The 5,039-nt window shown below is 40.7% G+C and overlaps 1 protein-coding gene across 1 annotated transcript in view; it reads right to left on the bottom strand.

Annotated features, from left to right (window-relative positions):
* Nucleotides 1-2,761: 2,761 nt before the first annotated feature.
* The window catches only part of LOC106868777 (uncharacterized), a 29,528-nt gene continuing 27,250 nt past the window's right edge, over nucleotides 2,762-5,039 (bottom strand). Inside the window, exon 15 of the mRNA XM_052976811.1 lies at nucleotides 2,762-4,083. The gene's annotated coding sequence lies outside the window, so the exon portion shown is untranslated. The remainder of the gene's footprint in view (nucleotides 4,084-5,039) is intronic.

The following is a 5,039-nucleotide window of genomic DNA, read 5'->3' as shown; positions in this document are numbered from 1 at the left end:
TATATATATAAAGAGAGAGAGATAAAAATATAGAGAGGGAGAGAGAGAGCGAAAGGGAGAAAGTAACAGAGGCAGGGAGGGGAGTAGAGAGAGAGAGATAGGGAGAGAGACGGAGAGATGAAGAAAAGAGAACGATAGGTAGGTAAGTGGATAAATAGATAGATAGGTAGGTAGGTAGGTAGAAGGAGACTGAGAGAGGGAGAGGCGAACAGAGGGTGAGTGGGAGAGAGAGAGAAAGAGAGAGAAAGAGAGGAAATGAGCGATGTAAAGAATAAAATGGAGACGATTGAGCGGTATGGGGGGGATAGGGGTAGGATGGAGTTCTGAGAGGAAAATGATAAGGTAAAAGAATAGAGAGAGAGTGGGGGGAAGAATATGTAGGAGTAGTCAAAGTAAAGGAGGAGGGAGAGAAGAGCAGTGAGTGTGACGGCGGTAAGAGAGAAAGAGAGAGAGGGTGGAGGGGGAGAAGATGACAGAATGCAAAGAAAGGGACAAGAGAGGGAAAGAGGAAAGGTGGCGTAGCGAGAGGAGAGGTGGTGATGTTGGGTGGTGGTGGTGGTGGTGGGAGGATGGCAGTGAATTGAGCAAGCAGCATCCTGAAAATATGTCTTTAGGTTCTGAGTTCAAATCCCACCGTTGCCAACTCCACCTTTTGTTTCCCTTGTGGGTCAATAAAATATGTACCATATTTATAAAATCAAATCACTAGAGTAAATTACTAAGAGATGCCACGGATGGATATCTACCAGATTTTTGCCCTCTCTTTTACACTACCGACCACAGACTTTAATCTTCCGCAAACGTCTTCGCTAAAATCTGCAACTGCGTGCTTATCCAATTTAAGGGCCATAAAGGTTCTCTCAGATCCTTCTTGCTCAGCTCCCCCTTCAGTTCCGCAGTGTCACCACTTTTCGGTTCACACGACTTAGAATATATATATTCCTAGCCAGCTGTAGTAGATGGTTGTTAACAACAATAACGAACAAATCCAGCGTGGAGGAATATAATTGGTAAGGTAAATAAACGATTTCTTTTTTATTAAGGATGATAAAAGATTTTCAGCCCTCAACCTCCTCCACACCAAAATAACAAGCAGAAAAATGTAAAGAATATCTGAAAGAAGTAAGAAAACTAAGGATGAGAAAAGGAATGTGTGGGAATCTTGACTGGACGATTATTGAATATGTTAAGCAACGTTTCTTGTTTTGTAAATATACCAACGAATTAATCGGTTTCTGTGTGAAATATTTTCTCCCGAAATAAATTACCGTTTGGTTGTTTGTCATAAAATCTGTAACAGTTTACGTACATACATAAATACATAAATACATACATCCATACACGCATGCAGGCGCACACGCACAGATACATTGTTTATCCTTGACATACCTCAAAAGCGACCCAACCTCTAATATCCCAGGAGTGTCCGAAACAACGGCTTTGAAAGTTCACGTAAAACAAAAGACCACGCCATGCATAAGTTTAGAAAATATTTAACAGGAATATTTAAGGCGTTTTGTTTAAACTTAACCGTTGTACTTAAGCTATTAACAATCAACTTCCTACTTATATCACTAGCTTTAAATACAAACGAGTAATGAATACACTTATAGAAAGTCAAATGAAAACACGAAATTAAAATACAAAAAATTATGATTAACCCCACCCCAGCGATATTTATATACCACGTAATCGCAGTTAGTTAAGTCTTCAAGTTATCGTCAGACGGACTTATTCAACGAGTCCTCTTCATTTTGTGGCGATGTGCTGATTAGAAGTATTTACTATGATATTCATTCAACATTTATTCAACACCAAAAGTGAAACACGAAGAAAAAGGGATTCTGGTGTAATCTACCATATAATTTAGTTGTTTTAATGAACATAGTCGGGAATTTTCCTGACGCCAATAAGACATTTCCCACCGAAAAATAAATACTGTGAACTTTTCGATATACACAAAGTTAAGGTCAGCTATTCTTTCCTAGATTCGTCTCTGCCTAGAATCACATACAGCCACACGGCTTCTACTTCAACAGTCAACTCGTAAATGTAGAAATCCATTTACCTATCTCGTATTCATCCATATCTTTCCAGGGGATTACATATCGAATAACCGTAACATCTGTGGACGGCACTTCCTTCTTTTCCTTCTTTATCCAAGATATAGTTCTCTGTGCAGCTCTCTTTTAGTGGAGATAAGTTCTCCTCTCATTAACACGACAGATCCGATTCGAGGTGATGTGTTCCAAAATGTCAAATTTTATAATTTTCTTAAATGTATCAATAAATCGATCTTTCTAGATTCCCTGACACCACTTTTCTCCCAGTGTTTTAAATTCTGAAGACACGTGACATAGTGGTTAGGGTATTATACTCGCCATCACAAGATCATTGCTTCGATTCCAAGACCAGCGGTGCTTCCTCTTCTAGAGCAAAACATTTCATTTCCTATCGCTCCGGTTCACTCGGCTGTTAATAGGTAACACCGCGAAAAACAGGCGTCCTGTTCAGAGGGATTATTGGCCTATCCATTCAGCCAGTGGGGTGGCATCATTTGAAAGCTTATCTATCTGTCTATCTATACCTCCACTCATCCATGTACGCGTGTTTGGAGATATATGTTTAGATAGGGTGAGAGTGAGGTGGACCGAAAGAGAGAGAGAGAGAGAGAGAGAGAGAGAGAGAGAGAGAGAGAGAGAGAGAGAGAGAGAGAGAGAGAGAGAGAGAGAGAGAGAGAGAGAGAATTAACAACAACGAATTATTGAAAAATAGAAAACAGTCTTTATTTAAAATACAAAAATTTGAGAATGGAATGTTAAATTAGTTGAGTTCGAACGAAAGCAGCAAAAAGGGCAGGAGAGAAACGGGCAGCAAATAAACAAAAACACTGAATTTTGACGAAACTGGGGAACGTTCTGACCGAAACGTCAGAGAGAACTTACTTAAAGATAGATTAAACCAACATATACAATCTTGTGATGCTACTAGTGGTGGTGATGGCGGAGGTAGTGATGGTGTGTCAATGTACGTGTGATATTGTTTAGTACTGGGTTGCTCCTGATCCAACAGCACTCTGGTCATGACCATCCTGTATTATTTTAATCATAGTTTATTTATCACCGGCTACTTTATCTAATTTTCTAAATCCACGATCACATTATCCAACGTGTTCTCCTTTTCTAAGACTGTAAGCTGTATTTTGAGGGATGTTTGGCTGTTATTTCTAGCAGGCCCAGTGACTGCCTAGAGCAGTGGTTCTCGACCATTTTAATATCCGGGCCAGATACAAGACCTGGGCTTTTGTTAGAGGGCCGCAATTAAAGAAAGATCTGTTATATTTATAGAGGGAAGACTGTCGGGAGCCGCCGGAAGGATGCTTAAGGGCCACATGCGTCCCTGGGAACCGCGGTTTGCCCCAGTGGTGTTAGCAGTGGGGATCGTGGTGTTTTTGCTTTTATGTAACCCCAGTCCAGTTCTGTGATCAGATCAAAGACGTTCCAGCCGTGCCTTCTATTCAGACCTTGCTGTACGTATGACTGCATTAATGAATGTGGCCTTCTATTTTGTAAGACAATGAACTGTAGTTTGAGGGAGATTTGGCTGCTATATCAAACTGGGACAAGAAGGGCGGGGGAGTTAGTCATGTCTGGATTGAGCAGACGTATGATCAAAGGTCTACTCAAGCACTGTTGACCACGGGTTAAATAACAACAACAACAACAACATCACAAAACATTATCACACTTTAACCAAACGGTTAAATGCAACCACAGCACTTATTCTTTTTGTTATATACAAAACTGCTATTCTATCATATAGTCACGTGCCACCACAACTGCTATCACATGACCACACACGCACACACACATTCACACAAACACACACATGCACACATCGTAGGTTCTTATCACTGACGCGGGCTTCAGCATTCCATTTTAGTTTCTCTTCTTCGCTTGAGCTCACCATTTCCGAAGACAGCCAGATGATTATCTTCCTTTTTTTCTCTCCTTTTTCGGTGGCTGTTTTTCTTCTTTGTTGTTCTTTTATATTTTTTGTTCTTTTTCTGTTTGTGTCTTCCGGCTGCCAAATAAAAAGTAATAAAAATAAACAATGACAATAAAAAAAATGTAGAAAATATTATTTTAGAGCAGACTTTTTTCCTCAAAATATTGGCATCATGCCAACATTAGAAAGAATTATTATTATTATTATTATTATTATTATTATTATTATTATTATTATTATTATTATTATTAGGTGCAAAACCGCTAGCACGCCGGGCAAAATGCTTAGCGGCATTTCGTCCGTCTTCACGTTCTGTGTTCAAATTCCTTGCCTTTCATCCTTTTGGGGTCGATAAAATAAGTACCAGTTAAACACTGGGGTCGATGTAATCGACTAGTCTCTTCCCACAAAATTTCAGGCCTTTTGCCTTTGGCACAAAGGATTATTATGGAACGTCTGCTTTAGCTTTTATAGAGGATTAGTGGAGGAAAAGTGCAACGACGTTCTTGGGGAGACCTTGGGCGTTGAAGAACATCAGCTGGTCGCTCTTTTCTAGAGAACTTTCGGTCTGGGACCGATAGATAATTTCCAAAAATCTCTGGCTTGGCAGTGCTACCGGGGAGCTCCGCCTTTTCGAGATAATCTTTACTGGTACGGAAGTGCCGTCAGCCAAGCATGTCCGAGATGCGTGTAGGACGACGCGGGTTTATGTCGAACACCTGCTGTTGCGTGTGGGACGGATCTGGCTGTCAACTGAATCCATCGTGAAGATCGCCCCGCCGCCTCCTTTTAACCGTGAAGGAAAGGATGTTTTTATATGCCTGGTGGCCATGGCGAAAGAGGTTGTATGATGGACGAAACTGAAGGGGCTGAAGACAAACATTTTTCTCTTTGGCCAATCCCTGATGAACTTTTTCGAGTTTCACTTGAAAAGGAAAATAAGGTTAGAGAGGGAAGTGTTGTCTTCTGACCAGTTTGCTGAAAGGTGAAGGAAAGTGGCGAGCATAGTGCAAGTGAACGGGCCTACCCTG

Source organism: Octopus bimaculoides, chromosome 25 (genome assembly GCF_001194135.2).
Source record: "Octopus bimaculoides isolate UCB-OBI-ISO-001 chromosome 25, ASM119413v2, whole genome shotgun sequence".
NCBI lineage: Eukaryota > Metazoa > Mollusca > Cephalopoda > Octopoda > Octopodidae > Octopus > Octopus bimaculoides.
The sequence above is the reverse complement of the archived record's forward strand: the minus strand, read 5'-3'. Positions and strand labels throughout refer to the sequence as shown.